Genomic DNA, 17,301 nt, shown 5'->3' with positions numbered 1-17,301 from the left:
ATTTAAAGTTTATACTTTAAATAATAAAATATTTAAGTAAGTATACGTGCTGCATTCATACTAAAATCAGTGTCACTAGGACAGTACAAAAGAATTACGATTGTTGGGCAACACAAGTGGGCTTAGAGACATATGGTCAAAACTGGGAAGATATAGCCTGATCGCCTATATTATCCGAGGGTTGACTAACATGTGCCTAAGTTTAAGTGTGTAGTCGCAGCAATGCTAAAATCTTACCAACCCTACCACAATGAGAACAATAGAACATAACATAAAAATTAAAATACTATAGGAGTATTTGGTGTTACTATAAGTACTTTATACTTGAGAATTAAAACGGGATCCTCATTACTAAGTTGATAGTTGCTAAGTGGATACACTAAGGCTACATGTAATTAGGATGTTATAGACTTAGAATCAGCGATAATTTTGCCTTACCCCTATTCTGTGTGAATTTGGAAATAAGGTCACTTATTCGAAGGTCTATCCTGTTTAGATTACACATAGCTGGTATGCACTTCATAAATAGTGATGTAACTAATGAGGGTTTTTTAAATAATTATCTAGATAGTTCGTCTAATAATTATCCACTTACCCTAAATTCTCGCATAGAAATCATAGTTGGGCTCCATCCCCTTGACAACCAGTATCTTTCGAATGAAGTCATAGCTGGTTGGTTTGGAGAAGAACTAGAGAATGATCATCCTATCCCTTTGGATGATCATCATGATGAAAACCTTTCAGCCGATGCTAATTCCGAACTAGAGGTTGAGAACCTACCTCGAGCAACTCCCATTCCAATTCCTAACCCTCGTCCAGCTCTTCATGGCCCGACGCCTGATTCGGTGGAATGCTTGGAAACATGAAGCCAAGAACAAGATCAGCCCATGCCATTTATTGGCGACCGAAACTTTTACGACCTGAGCAATGGGGGCTCAGCAGGTAGAATCTTGCCACTCATGGTCCGCTGAGTGGCCCAAAATGAGATTCAAGGCAGGACAGCCCAACATCAGATTGCCGAAGTTGTCACCGATGCAAGAATGAATACCCTCCACACCACTCATCTAGAAGATGCTCACAAGAGATCAGAAAGAAACCATGAGAACCTGCTGCAAACACTAGCTGAAAACCCGAGCCAAAGTCATAGAGCTCCAAGTACGCCAGAGGGTGTAATAGAGACACCTACTTGACATGGAACGTCAATTGGTTGAACTAAGAATTCACCAGAGGAATTACCGTCACCAGTAGTAGACGCTTTACTTTATATCCCTTACAAAAAGAGGAATCGTATTCATCTGTCTATGCCTGATGTGGCATTTTCTATGAAATTATCTTGTACCGTAAGTACTTTAGTTAGGTCTTTATACTGTCAGGAACTATCTCCTGTGTATATGATGTAAGACCTTTACAAGGCCATTTTCCTGAACCTTTACGCCGTAAATATCCAAGATATTGACCGCCGGCTAACTTTTGTGTCATTTCCATCATTCAAGTACTCTTATCATACTCTCATTGGAGTCTATCTGAAACCTGCTTTAGTTAAGTCATTGGACCATAGCAAGTTAGATACGGAGACATTTCCAAGTCTCTTTCAGTGGTTGGATTTTATTATTCACCAATCCACTATACCTCAACTTGTACAACAAACAGTGACATTCCATACCACCACCATCCCTACTACCTCAGTGCCAACAAGACCATATGTTGGAAACCTGCCAAAATGCACCAAGTGTAGCTTTCATCACAAAGGAAAGTGCAGGGAAATGCATTGCAAGAACTATAATGAAAAAGGGGCATACCACAAAGTTCTGTAGGGTGCCGGCTCAACAGACCAACCAGAGCACAAAAACTGGGATGAGTCGGACTTGCTACAGATGTGGAGAAGTAGGGCATTTCATAAAGAAGTTCCCGGAGACTAAAAACAAAGATGTCAAGAGCATCGGAAGTGTTTTAGCAACAGAGCGTGGGAAAGCAGTAATAGACCCCGCTGAGATTCCGGTACGTTCATTCCCGATAGCACATATGCATGGATACTATATAATAGCAACGCGGAGAGGAGTATTGTGAGTCGTAGATTTAATCAATTTCTCAACCAAAAACCTCAAAAACTTAAACGAAATATTTACAGTAGAATTGGAATAATCAAAAGCACTAGAGACGTGTACATAGGGTGCACTCTAACACTAAATCAACCAATTCATTCAAATCATCCTAAAACCGGTCACAATAAAAATTTACGACATTTTCATTTTAACAACGTATTAGTTAGTTTCCTCACCATACCGATATCATATATTACGAAAAGTCCATTCGCCTAAACCCATCGAGTAATAGAACCCTCGTTGTCTATAACAACAAACCGGACACAATCCCCCGACTCACCTTTTGCAACAAGACTCAGAAGTACCTACACAGGAGGCACCACGCCGTCCTAGCCTGTGCTGTGGATAAGAAACAAGAAGAGAAAGACATCATGGATGTTGAAAAAGCCCGTAACCTTCTCGATATATTCCGAGAAGATCTCCTGGGAATACCATCCATACGGTAACCCGAGTTCAAAAATCAACGTAAGTGTAGTAGTTGCGGAAAAGGGTTGTGGTAAATGCCATCTCACCCAAGTTAATCACCCCACTCAAGTAGAGACTATGGACCCATACTAGTGAATCTATGATTACTAAGTGTATATATTGGAGCCCTATATAATTAAGATTCTACGGACTTAGGGTTGGTAATTCCGCTTTAAATCCTTTTCCTTGTTTGGATGTGGGCTTAGAATAGAATCACCGATTCGACTGTCTTTTCAATCTTAATTATATACGACTTATAAACACAAAGAGATGATAGATGAATCAGTTATGAGTCATACCATGAACTCCATGACAAGTTACCCAGGACAGTGGATGGACATGCTACCACTTGAGCGATCGTAGACAAATCAACCAAACCCACACACTTTCTACCGACCAAGGATAAAAAGAAAAATAGAAAAGCTAACAGGAGCATATACAAAGAAAATTGCGAGACTGCATAGTATACCACTGTCTATCATTTTGGATAAGGGACAGGCGATTCGCCTCGTGTTTTTAATAGTCGTTAAAGAAGTCCTTTTTATCACCCTCAAACTGAAAGACAAAGAGGAAGAACCATTCATCGAATCCTTATACAACATCAACTATTACATTAACATCAAGGTCACGTCATTCGAAGCTCTCTGCAGAAGCAAGTGTAGATCACCTCTTTGATGGGATGAGGTAGGTGACACACAAATAGCTAATAGGCAAGTTCCTAACAACACTTTCACCAGCCCCCAGATCATACGAGAAACTACAGAGAAGATTGTTCAAACCCGTGAATGATTGAAGGCATCCCAGGATCGGAAGAAGATCTTGTCTGATGAGACTCTTGTTATTCCACTGGATGAAATTGAAATCAACGGGAGTCTAAACTTCATCGAAGAACCGGTGGAAATCATGGATCAGGAGGTCAAAAGGACGAAACAAAGCCGCATACCCATAGTGAAGGCCCGTTGGAACGCCAAGCGAGGACCTGAATTCACTAGGGAACGCGCGAATCAAATAAAAAAAAAAAAAAAAAGAAAAACCCCCAATTGTTTAGTGATATCCCGTCTACAAGTTGAATTTCGGGGCGAAATTCTTTTAACGGGGGCAGAATGTAACAATTGGTAAAAATAGGAACGATCGTACGATGCTATCTTTTGATTATTAAGCAATATGAGTATTTTATTAAGAATGGTTGAAGGAATTTAACCTCTTTTATTTAAATAAGTTATTGTGAAATATAAAACAAGTAACTATTGATAAATTTCGTTATGATGTATGACATCGAACCATCACCGGTTTGTGAAATTACCATATAACATCATTTAAATGCAACAAACTTAATTTTTGTATCAACATGTCTCTAGTTGATAAGTAAGTTAGGTTCTATGTAAATCGTTTGCTTAATAGATGTGAAGGATCTAAATTTGACAAATATACGAACCAAAGTGACAAAACGTGTTTAACGATATGGTTAACCGGTTAAATGTCACGAAATTATACATTGCTCAATAAATTTTATATTTAAATAAATTAAAATATAAAATGAATTATTATAAGGTATAATTAAAATGTATTTAAGTGTTTTTGAATAAAAAGAATAAAACATAAACATTAAAGTTCAAATACACAAAAACTACATTGTTATTTTATACTAAGTATACATGTATGTATTTGTATATATGTATTATTATCTAGTGAATGACTAGTTATAAGTCATGAATTAAAATGATTTCATGTAAGTTTTATGATGTCTAAATCAATTAAGATAAGAGAATTGGTGGAGATAAGTGCCAACTTAACTAATAAGTGCTTAATCACTTAAGACATTTTACTAAGAATGCTTATTAATCCCTCTTCTAATTTTCGAGATTAAGACCTTCCCTCTCCTTAACTAGAACTCCTAACTAACTAAATAACTAGTAGTTAGTTAGTTAACTAACTCTATCTCTAAACAACCACCCAAGCAAGTGGCTAGACAAGATCACATCACTTAAACTCACATCCCATCACAAGCTAGTCTAGGTTTTGTCCCCTTATCCTCTTCCACTCTTTCCTCCTTCATAATCACGAAATTTCATCTTCATTTTACCCTCATTTGACCAGCCAATACTCCAGGGAATTACTCTCAACCTTCATCTCATTTTCAAGCACAAGAACTTCCTTCCAAAGCCATCAAAACCATGAACTAAAGGGCTGCTGTCCCTTTTGTGTTTCAGCCACCATTTCACCCATCTACACCTTCCTTTTGCTTAATATTTTTACCACCAAATACCCCTGGAAGTTACTTGTTTTGATACTCAAAATTATTGATTGAAAACAGTGAGTAAACTACCCTTTTTCTTGCACTTTTGCTGTGAAATTTTCGTGACAGCAACATAGCCAAAAGAGTGGCTGTTTTGGAGCATCAAACCAACAACCAAAAGTTCATCTTCAACTTTCCATTCTTCAAGTATTCACATAAGGTGAGTTCATACCCCTACATTTTCATGTTTTATTCAAGTTTTAAGGGGGGGAATACAAGTTAGAACACTAAACATAACTCAAATTTAAATGACAGCTTTCTACAGAAAAGTTGAGTCCTGTTCACGGACTGTTTTGACCATCTTAAACTTAATATCTTTCAAAACTGTACAATATGCAAATAGTTCAAGTTTATACCTTTCTAATGACTACTCGCACGCGTTCATACGATTTTTCTACAATTTATGGCGATTTTTATAAAACTGCCTGTCATTTCAGAAGTGATTTCGGACCAGTCTGTGAAGATGTTCATTTTCACACTAGTTTGAGACCACTAAAAATCATAATAAAAATTAGGAACAAAGTAGACTCATTTTATAAACTCTCAGAGGTGACGGATTCAGTTTTTGACTTACGAGGATTTTTCTATGAGTTTTCTAAAAACAGGGACAGTAAAGGGCAAAACTGTCAAAAGTGGTTTATACATTTATTAACACCTTCTAACATTTTTTAGCAATGTTTATACATTAAGGAAGTTAAAACAATCATTTAAATATGTTTAATTACCATTTTTACAAAAGTGATAAGTACAAAAAGGTCTTTAGTATCAAACTTAAGGATTATTTCATGCAAAGTTTCTAATAAAAACGTAAGAATATGAACAACAATTACGAAACATACCAAATCATCTTTTAAAATTTATACATATATATAACCATATACATATATATGTTTTGTTTACAAAAATTCTTTATGCTTTTATATTATAAATTGCATGCCTCTATATGTATAGTTATATAAGAAATGTTTAAAAGACTTAGAAAGGCTATCCACCCTGTTTCATTTTCCTCGATTTGGATGTGGTCTGGTGGGATATCGGGTACTCCTCCGAAGGTCGTTTAAATATTAGTTATATATCATGTATACATATATGGTCATAAATGTTCCACCAGTTAATTTAGTTTCGATACTCCTGGGTAGCAAAGGTGTATAAACCTACTTGGACACTCATCAATTACATTCTAGTAAACTATTATAGGAATAGTTTAGAGTAAACAAAACATTTTCACTACTACAAGAAATTACACCAGAGTCAGTTCATTCATGAGTCCAGACTACATGTTATATGAAGGAATACTTTTACATGAATACTTATACATGAATACTTTTACATAAACATTATATGGCAAATTACTACTACATGTTATACGAAGGAATACTCTTACCTGAATACTTATACATGAATACTTGTACATGGATACTTTTACATAGACATCATATGGCAATTTAATATTACATGTTATATGTCTAGATACGGTTATATTGTTCGCCTTTCTATCTTTACCTTGTGATTCAATCACATCATCGACGAGGTAGACTGGGACTTTATCTCCTAGTACCACATCATACTTTGAGGGACTAACCATTCCGATAACCACTGCTAGCTACAGAGGTAAATGAACAATCTACGGATGTTCTAGGTTGATACCATCGTGGGTATACAGAAGGGACTAACTATTCCTAAACCCGGCTGTTAGCAACAAAGGTAAATGAACAGTCTACGGATGTTCTAGGTTGATACCATTTCAGGTATACTTAAGAGACTACTAATAAGAGTTAAACAAGGAAAAACCATCACATTTTCAAGAGATGCGTACTTTCAAAACAGTCAGGTCTAGGTAAAAGACTACTTTCAAAACATTCGAGTCTTGGTAGAAGACTACTTTTATACTAGTAGGAAATATGGGATTTTCTAGAGCTTTTCGTACTTATACTAAATGTTTCATCATTCATTTACCAGTCTTTCATATCAACTAATCAAAGCAATGACATTAAATACTTATGAACTCACCAGCTTAAATGCTGATCTACTCTTTCAAAATAACTTGTATTCTCAGGTTACAAATAGACAGGTGTCGATACAAGGTTCAGAGAAGACGGAGCAGTCAAGACTCGTCTTTTTTTTTGATAAGTTATTATCATATCTTGTACAATGAAAGAAAACACTTGTAACTAAAATTATACTATTGATGCAATGGATGATGTTGTTGCTTGTTTACTACTTTACATTTGTTGTGATGCATACATGACGTCCTCCGCCCCAGAACGTTTCCGCCGTTCGTGGTTTTGGGGTGTGACACAATGTTACAGTCACCTAATGGACGTGCTGGTTAACCACACACGCTCCATCGATTTATGACAAACATCGAGTCACCCTTTGCTACCTTCGCTTAGAGCCAATTAGTGTGCCGGTTAACTACACATGCTCCACTAACGACTTAGCAATGGTACAAAGTGTAATTTCATGGAATTGCATCAAATTCACTTTTGTCTAAAGTAACTAAGATTGGGAATTTTTTAAAAACATTTAGTTACTTTATAAATTCATTATACTTTTAATGAGGAAAGGTTTGCCCTATCCTACCCGTTCGGCTAACGACCCTCCACCAATCAAGGAAGCGGTTGGTGAGAATGGACACCCATTAAACGGCCTAATAACGCTAAGACTAGCATTTAGGTTATACATATATAATAATTATTCTTATAATATTATAATAGTATAGGGTGAATTTTAAGTTTGTAAAATTCTAGGGTATGGAATTTAATAATTTCAAAACTGAACTTTTAATTCAAAAAATAAATTCGAAAACTTGATGGCGAGTTTTGAAACATTTAAAAAATAAGTAGATCAAAATTCAAATAAATAATAAAACAATTAATTATGGTGATTATCTAATTTTGACCTAATCCAATTTTATGCACGATAATGATCAAATAAATTCAAATAATTAACATTTATCATATAAGGAAATAATTATTCAATTAATTTGAAAATATCTTTTATTTTGGCATGGATAATCATCCAATATTAATAAAATTCGTATTTTATTAGTTAAAAACGATCTGGTAATTATCCCATAGCAAATTAGGTATAAAATCTCGAAAACCCCTCTGTCTAAAGGCCTGACTTGTCGAGTCCCCTTATGGAGTCATCGAGTTTATCCTACTCGTCAAGCCCCCTTTGGGATTCGTTGAGTCTGTCAGTAAGGGGACCAAAAAATCGATTTTCAACCAAGAATGAAAACACAAAGCATCAAATACAATAGAAGCCAATCAAGGCCCTGATACCACTGATGGGTTTTAGACAAAAGAACAATCCTATGTGCTTATACAAAAAACCCTAAAGCTTGGATCTACGCTTCTCTATTTTACATGCAATTCATCCAAGACTTGAAACCCTAATCTAGCATACATAGAAATCGAAATCTATAATAAACTAGTTTAGATGATACCTTTTCTATGATTGCAAGAATCCTTTGATCTTCGAGAAGCTTAGTGTCACAAGTGTAACACATCTAATGGCTCACAAACACCACAAGCAAGAGAATGATGTACATGAGGGAGGATGAGGAGAAAAAGCCGGCTCCAAGCTTCCAAGGGATCAAGTGGCCGATTTTGCTAGCCTTAGGGGTCCTTATATACTTGAGCTTCTAGGGTTTCATTCAAAACCCTAATTGGATGACTTAGGCCCTGTCACACCCCAAAACCGAGAACGGCGGAAACGTTCTGGGCCGGAGGACGTCATGTAAAGTATCACAACACAGTATAATAGCAAACAAGTAAACATCATCATCCATTGCATTAAATATGTAATTTTAATACAAGTGTGTTCTGTACAATTATAGACACCAAAAATGTAAATCAAAATATAAGATAAGTCTTGAATGCACTTCGTCATCTCAAAAGCTGGCCTCGGTACCTGTCTACTGATGACCTGAGAATACAAGTTATTTTGAAAGAGTTTATCAGCATTAAAGATTGTCACACCCCAAAACCAAGAACGGCGGAAACGTTCTGGGGCGGAGGACGTCATGTATAATATCACAACAATGTAAAGTAGTAAACAAGCAACAACATCATCCATTGCATTAATAATATAATTATTATACAAATGTGTTCTGTCAAATTTTGATAACACTAAAGCATAAATCAAAATGAAAGATGAGTCTTGAACAAGCTCCATCTTCCTTTCTCCTTGCATCAGTACATGTCTATGATGACCTGAGGATACAAGTAATTTTGAAAGCGAGTATCAGCTTTGAAGCTGGTGAGCTCATAAGTATTTTAGTGTCTTAATTTGTACGTAAGTATTTGTATGTAAGAATTTGTATATGAACTGTAAGTATGAAAATGTTTGTAAAACAACTTTAAACGTTTGAAAAACCCTAGGAATCCCTATGATTCCCACTATTATAACTGGGAGTCTTCTACCAAGACTTAACTGATTCTCTATGTAGTCTTCTACCAAGACTTAACTGTTCTATATGTTCGTTTCTTGTAAAAGAGTGTAATTTTCCCAAGTGTAACTATTATTAACAAAATATAGTTTTTACATTTATAGTTTAAGTGAAAGGATCACTAAATATATGTACAGGGAAAATTAATGTAGTACTAAAACGTAGTTCTATAAGAACTACTACTGTACTAACTACCTCAAACCAGATTTATATTAAGGCATCATGTGATTAATTGCACCATACTATCGACTGGTAACAACGACATACGAATGGTCATAATAACGGAATGACGTTTGGCACCCGCAGACCTGCACGTCCGGCTGTAGCTAGTAGCAAGGTGTATGATAGTTAATCCAGTATAGATCTATATGCAAACTCACGCTCTCCCTCCAAGAGACTCTGGCTACAACTCGGGCCATGACATTTAAGGCATGCTCCGATACATTGGATCACAATTTTGTTAACATATTCATGTATATGTAGTTATGTAAGCGTAATCATGTAAAAGTATATGAACGTATGCCTTTGCTACCCAAAGGCACTGAACTGACTGAAAGGAACTATTATGTCCATATATGTATACATGATATATAACTAATGTTTAAACGACCTTCGGACGGTACCCGATATCCCACCAGACCACATCTCAAGCGCGAAAAGGAAATAGGGTGGATAGCCTTCCTAAGTCTTTTAAACATTACTTATATAACTATACAAATATAGGCATGCTTATAACAAAATCTCTATGTAAACGTAATTATGTAATTGTATAGTAATGTACTATGTATACTAGTTGTAATGTAAGTTCTCTCTATCTAGCAAGTATTGACTCATGAATGAACTGACTCCTTGTGTGATATCGTGTTCTTGTAATAGTTCTAGTATTAGTTCTAGTATCTTCCTAAACTACCCATATGGTAGCTTACTAGTAATATAACTGGTACGTATGAACCTGGATGTATACCCTTGCTATCCATGGGCATTGGATGAACTGGAAAGACCTTTTATGACTATATATGTACACATGATAGATAACTAATATTTAAACGACCTTCGGATGGTACCCGATATCCCACCAGACCACATCTCAAGCGAAAAAGGAAATAGGGTGGATAGCCTTCCTAAGTCTTTTAAACATTTCTTATATAACTATACATATAGAGGCATGCAATTTATAATTTAAAAGCATAAAATAAGATTTGTAAAACCTTTGAACATAAATATTTTCTAGAGTACCTTGTATGCTTACTTCTTCCTTGGTCTTGTCCACAACAAGAGTGAGGAAAGCGTGGTTCTTCTCGTGCAGGCACTTCTGTGCCTTGATTCACGAGATAGGAAGAAGATTGGCGCTAGGTTTATAACCATGGGTTATTAGAGTTTCGTGATTAGGAAGGTGAAGGTAAACGGCCCTCTCGCGACACATAGTATCAGCACGGTGGGGGCTTAACCCAACCAAGCCGATTATCACATCAAAACTCCTAATATTTACTGGCATTAAATTTTATTTGAAATGAATGGTTGTTTAGCAAGGAAGGCCCGATCAGCTGGTCCTCTATGACTAAGATCGAAGAGACCTCGGTTCCTATCGTAGTGTGGTCGTATCCCCTGCTGGTGACTCTATCTCCAAATATCGTATGCCTAAGGGGGCATGGGGCCACCGGGACTCACACGATAAGCCAATACTCTAGCTTTACATGGAGGATTGATGACATCGGATTCTGCATCCGAGTCATCATCACCATTGCCCTCTGGCTCTTCCCCTTCGAGGCCCACTATTGACTCGGCGGGTCCATCTGCGAGTTCTACTTCGTGTTCCTCCCGTGGTTCCTTCTCTAAGTTGAGCCACCTTGCTATTCCCTGACTAGGGAGATAGGGGTTCCTTGGCTAATGATACTCGTCAATAGTGTATTTTACAAAGGGGTATAAATACTAGAAACAAATAGCATATCAATTACTCCTATAGTAATTTTAATTTTGTCTAGGTTTTGTTCTATAAGATCTCTGGATATTTAAATGGTAAGTTTTTGATTCATTGTCCATCATAATTACTCCCGAACACATGTTCGTCGTATTTTGAATGAATGTAGTTGATCAGGTTACATTCACCCCCAATACGACTACATAATTGCCCGAGATTAATAGCGATGTCCAAATCCTCCAAAGACTTTTATTATTCTTGTTATGTTATTATTCTAAAATGCACACAAAGGTATGTATTTTAATTATTATGTTCAGAGTTGTTTAGTCCCATTGTATTTATAGTTGCATATCCTATATGATTAGATATGCTAGTTCACTATAAACAATGCTCTGATACCAATCTGTCACAACCCCGAACCAGACGGCGGAAACGTCCGGGGGCTTGTGCGTGACTTCATCTTGAAATATCATCACAGTGAATATAATTGAAACATAACATCATCATCATCACACATGTAATATTACAACATTCATTGTTTACATCGAGTATTGTATTTGAATATTACATGCCAAAATAGTAAGAGTATGATGAAACAAAATATAACACAATATCCATTAGTTTGTTTTGTTCATCCTGCTTCAAAGATTTCCTGAGAATACAAGTTATTTTGAAAACGTTCAACATAAAAATGTTGGTGAGTTCATAAGCATGTTTGTGAAAATGATTTGTATAACTTTGAAAACCACCAGAAAATCCGATATTTTCTGAAAACTGTTTAGTGTGTTTGTGTTAGATCTTGTATTAATGCATGTATGTTATTGTTATTTGACTAAAAAGGTAAATAGATTGTAGAGAGAGAATGTAAGAGCATGTAACGAGAATGTTCCCAGACAACCCGATGTTGCCTAAATAGAAAGGTCTTCCGTAAACTTCATAACATTAATTCCTCCAAGCGAGCCATCATAACCATACTAATTTATGACAATTTCACCTGTCTTGGCATCGTTGGACGTCGACGGAAAATAGAATAAGGTTTTTGTTACCCTAGACTGAGTTAGTCTAACTGTAGCGAACAGCTCAGGTGTGGGGTGTCATCCCCGTATAGATCTATACTCAAATCCCCGCTCTCCCTTCAAGAGACTCTGGTTATAACTACAGGCTACAATCGTACACTTAATAGGTGCCAACCGATAAAAACTCGCTAGATCCTTAATCGAATTTACGTGAAGAAAAATGTATAAACTCATTCTAGGTCCAATGATCCATGTAAGTGAACCACTAAGGCATCGCTAAACATGTAAATCATTTCAAGACCTAAAGGGAATGAGATTATATAACATGGGCCCAAAATATATGTGAAAGGACAACTAAGGCCCATTTCACAGGTAAGGTATTTATAGACCCAAATAGCATGCAAATAGTATCCACTAAAATAGCATAAAAAGAATACCGCATATAAAACCCATTCCTAGGCCCAATAAACATGTAAGTGGACCACTAAGGCCCACTATACGTGTCTATTATTTCCAGGCTCAAGGAATGTGAATGTATATCCTAAGCCCAATATACATGTAAAAGGACACTAAGGCCCACTAAACAAGTATATTATTTTCAGGCCCAATAAGGATATGAATATCTATCTCGAGCCCAATATACATGTAAAAGGACACTAAGGTCCACTAAACATGTATATTATTTCCAGGCCCAATAAGGATATGAATGTTGTTTTTAACCCGTTTGTTATTGTTTTGTTTATTTTAGCTTGATTATTTACATAATTGATATCTAAAGCCCACTTTTTGTAAAAATGACATTCTTGGCCCAATAAGCCAAAAATTTACAATTAAGGCCCAATTTTTGTAAGAATAACACTTTAATCTCCAATTTTGTTAAAAACTTGTGTTGATGACTACTTTTTGATAAAAATAGCATTTTAAACCCATTTTTGTCAAAAATATCATTTTTGGCTTGGTTTTGGGAAAATACATATTTTTTTGGTTTTTGGCTTTTCCGAACTAGTTTTTAGAAAATTTGTAGAAAATTCATCGTAAGTCGAAATTTGGATCCGTAAATTTTGGAAGTTTTTAAATTTTGTCTACTTTGTTCACAATTTTTCTCATAATTTTTGTTGGCTTCAAACTAGTGTGAAATTACTCATCTTTACAGGTTGGTCCGAAATTATTTGAAATATGATAGGCAGTTTTGTAAAATTCACCAAACATTGTAGAAAAATCGTATGAAAACGTGAGAGTAGTCATTTTAAAGGTATAAATCTGAACTTTATCCATGTAAAATAGTTTTCAAAAATACTTCCATTTGGATGGTTAAAGCAGTCCGAGATTGGACCAAAAGTTTTCTGTCAAGGGCTGTTTTGTGAGTTTAGTTTATAGATCTTTGAACACAACACTTATTTTTGCTATATCAAGTATACGAATCCCAGATCTACATGTTTACATGTACTACTTGTGATAAAACATACGTTTCTCAAGATTCATATGAAGATCCTAGTGATAAACTTCAAGTTTCTTAACATATTTTTAGATTAGTGAAGCAATCAACACGTAATCACCAAATAATTCATGGAAAACACACATAGTCATGCATATACACATAGATCTACACAAATCAACTTGTATTATCCCCCAAAAACAAGTAAAAACCAAAAACAAGGGGGTATGAACTCACCTTTGCTTGTTGTTCTCGGTTTTGAAGAAGAAATGGAAGAGGTTTCGGTTCTAGCAAGCCTTCCTTGAATAGATCTCAAACTTATGGGGGTTTTCTAATTGTATGATCACAAAAATGCTTAGAAGAAGTGATCTTATCATAAGAATGAAGTTATAAAACTTAGATATGGAAGGACTTACCAAGGAAAGACGATTTTTGGTGGAAATCTCCTTGAACAACCCTAGATCTTCGAAATTTTGGAGAAGAGAGGAGGTTTTCTAGAGAGGGTGTTCTTGAAAGGTTTTGGAAAGAGAATGATGTGGTGAGGAAGCCTTATGGCCGTGAGTTTGAAGAAGGGAGATGAAGAAAGGATTTTTCTTGCCTAGATGCATGAACTTACCTTGATGTATGGTGGTTATTGTGCATGGATGACCACCATGCAACATTGAGGTGGCAAAGTTAGGATAATTCATCTCTTTTCCTTTTCTTTTGTTTTGTTTTTGGGCTGAATATGGGCTAGAGAGAAAGGTGGTGGATTAACTTGGCCCATTTCTATCCTTGGCTCGATATTGTGAGGCCCATAAGAAATCTTTCGGCCCATTGGTCTCTTAGGGAGGCTCACGGCCCAAAATGGCAACAAGAAATTAGTTTAGGGCCCATTAGGGCTAATTAAATCCTTTATGGCCCATCATGGCCCAAAATGTTATAGATTTATAAATTGGGTCCAATTAGAACATAATTAGGGTTTTTAGGCCCAAAGTAGTTAACTTGGATACTTATTGGTCCATTAGGCCCAAGAAGAGAATCCTAGAACATATTAAACTTGAATCGGGCTTTCTAGGGTTTCCAACCCCTATTTGAACATATGAGATGTATTTGAACGAGAATAGAGTATAGGATTTTATAATGGATGATGCTTACATGGGAATAGAATTTCCTAGCAAAATGCCAGTTGTGACATATCACAATTACAATTTCGTGTTTAGATCACCCAAAACCCTCAAAATCATGAGTTTACGGCCCAAGAACACTCTTGGACCGCAAACACTCATAAATGGGGTTTTGAAGCCCCAAAACCCTTCCAAACCACTTCTAATGCTTAGCAATAACTTAGGGGCTTGCACGAATGGACTTAGAACACCAAAATCCTAACATATGGGGAGTAAACATGAGTTTACGGCCCAAGAACATTCTTGGACCGTAAACACACCTTCAAGGACCATAAACACCTTTTTGGATGTTAAATAGCCCCTTAAACACCTCCAAAAGCTTCCATGTGTGCCTAGAACCTTGTATTCCTTCATGTGATGCACCAAAACATGCCCAAATGAGCAACACTTGAGTTTACGGTTTGGGAAGGTCTACCAAAACTGTAAACACATTTCCAAGGTGTTTAAGTGTCCTTAACACCTTCCTGTGCTCATATAAATAACTAGAACCTTGCATGCATGACCTAGAACCACAAAAGCACAAAAGAAATGGACAAACATGAGTTTATGACCGTAAACTCATGTGTTTACGGCCGTAAACTCTCAAGGAAGTGGTCCAAGGACCGTAAACTCCATAAAGTTCCCATTTTGAGCCCCAATCACTTCCATAGACCTTGAATCAACTCTAGAACCCTTATTTGTCAAGCATGAAGCCTTAAAGCACACAAATGCACCATTACCATGAGTTTACGGCCGTAAACTCATGGGGATACGGTTCCAAAACTGTAAACACCCTTAGACACTACTATTTGAGGAGTAAACTCCAATGTGAGTCCATATACACCTTATATGCAACCCTTGGTACTCCTAGCACTTGTAGCAAAGTGTTTTAATGTAGTAGGACATCTTTACTTGTTTAATTAGTTATTAAATGACAAATTGGATACTTAAATGTATCATTACATGTTAAATTGGATTCGCGTGTGTGGTCAAGTCCTCACATGACACTTAGCATCCTATACCGTCCATTCATCCGAATCGCCCACGACAGGTGAGTTCCTACCCCTGAATTAACCTTTTAAATGATTTTAACTGCTTTTATAGGGGGAATACAAGTTGAACTGCACAGTTATTAGATAAATCACATGTGATTAATAACTGTATAGCAAAATAGATTTTGCATGTTAAACTGTTTATCTAGATTAAAGATTTCCAAATCAGGTTTTCGAATCTTGTTAAAGTATGAATATCCCTTTTTAGATCCTTAAAGGTTATCCAAAGTTTTTCAAAGTTTGTTTACTTAAGAGACATCCAGTCGTGATTTCTTATCAAAGGTTTTCTTCACTTAATCCGTTTTATACAAGATCCTTTTTCAAAGTTGTTTATGAAAGGTTTTTCAAAGGATTTCCAAAGGTTTTCAAAGCTTGTTTTACAAAATGACATAAAGTCGTAAATTCTTATTTTTAAAGGTTTTCCAAAGGTTTTACCAAAGTTTTCTTCTTTTATGCTTCTATTTCGTTAAATGCATGCCTACATTTGTATAATTATATAAATAATATTTAAAAGACTTTGGAAGGCTAGTTCGCCCTATTTCCTTTTCCTAGTTGGGATGTGGTCTGGTGGGTATCGGTTATCCGTCCGAAGGTCGTATAAATATTAATTATATACCATGTATACATGTATGGACATAAAATCTCTCTCTCTCTCTCTCTCTCTCTCAGCCAATTCATCGCCTTGAGTAGTACAGGCATCCTTCTATTATTCATGTTTTTGGAACCCTAGTAACTATTATAGGAATAGTTAGGAAACTCTGTCTCTATTTCTCTCTATCTCTATCTTTCTCTTTTACTTTAGAATGTGACACACTATATCCCTCTACGACGCTTCATTGTGCCAACGCCGTGTAACCAGAGTCACCATGAAGGAGATCGAACATCATGTGTATAGATCTATACGGGACTGACACTCCCACACCTGGACTACTAGCTACAGTCCGCGTCGTTAAGGCCCATAGCTGACATAATGCCACTACCTCTAATGCCATTACCTCTACGCGTGACCTGGAGGGTCATCGGATGCTCTATCGTCAATCAGCATGGTTACATACAGGTTCACATTCACCTTTTTTGTTTTAGACTTTGCTAGCTGTATCATTCACTCGATATTGTCTGGAGTATGTACTTCCTTTTGTTAGACTGAGCCAGGCGTATCATTCATTCGATACTCTCCTGGAGTCTATGTTTTCTTTTGTTTTTAGTCAGCAGTGTTACTGCTGAGGTATATATATTATTTTTGACTAGTATTCCCACTTATGATTTTCTCATTTCTCTTTTAAAGTGAATTATGTATTTGGTAATGATAGTACTTTGGGGAAAACTACTCCTTAAGAGATAAATAGGTCGGGTCTTTTTAGAAGACTGATTTTATTTAGAAAATATAGGATTCTCTGGAAAGGATGCTAATACATC

Source organism: Lactuca sativa, chromosome 9, assembly GCF_002870075.4.
Source record: "Lactuca sativa cultivar Salinas chromosome 9, Lsat_Salinas_v11, whole genome shotgun sequence".
In the NCBI taxonomy this organism is placed as follows: Eukaryota; Viridiplantae; Streptophyta; class Magnoliopsida; order Asterales; family Asteraceae; genus Lactuca; species Lactuca sativa.
Note: the sequence above shows the minus strand (reverse complement) of the source record.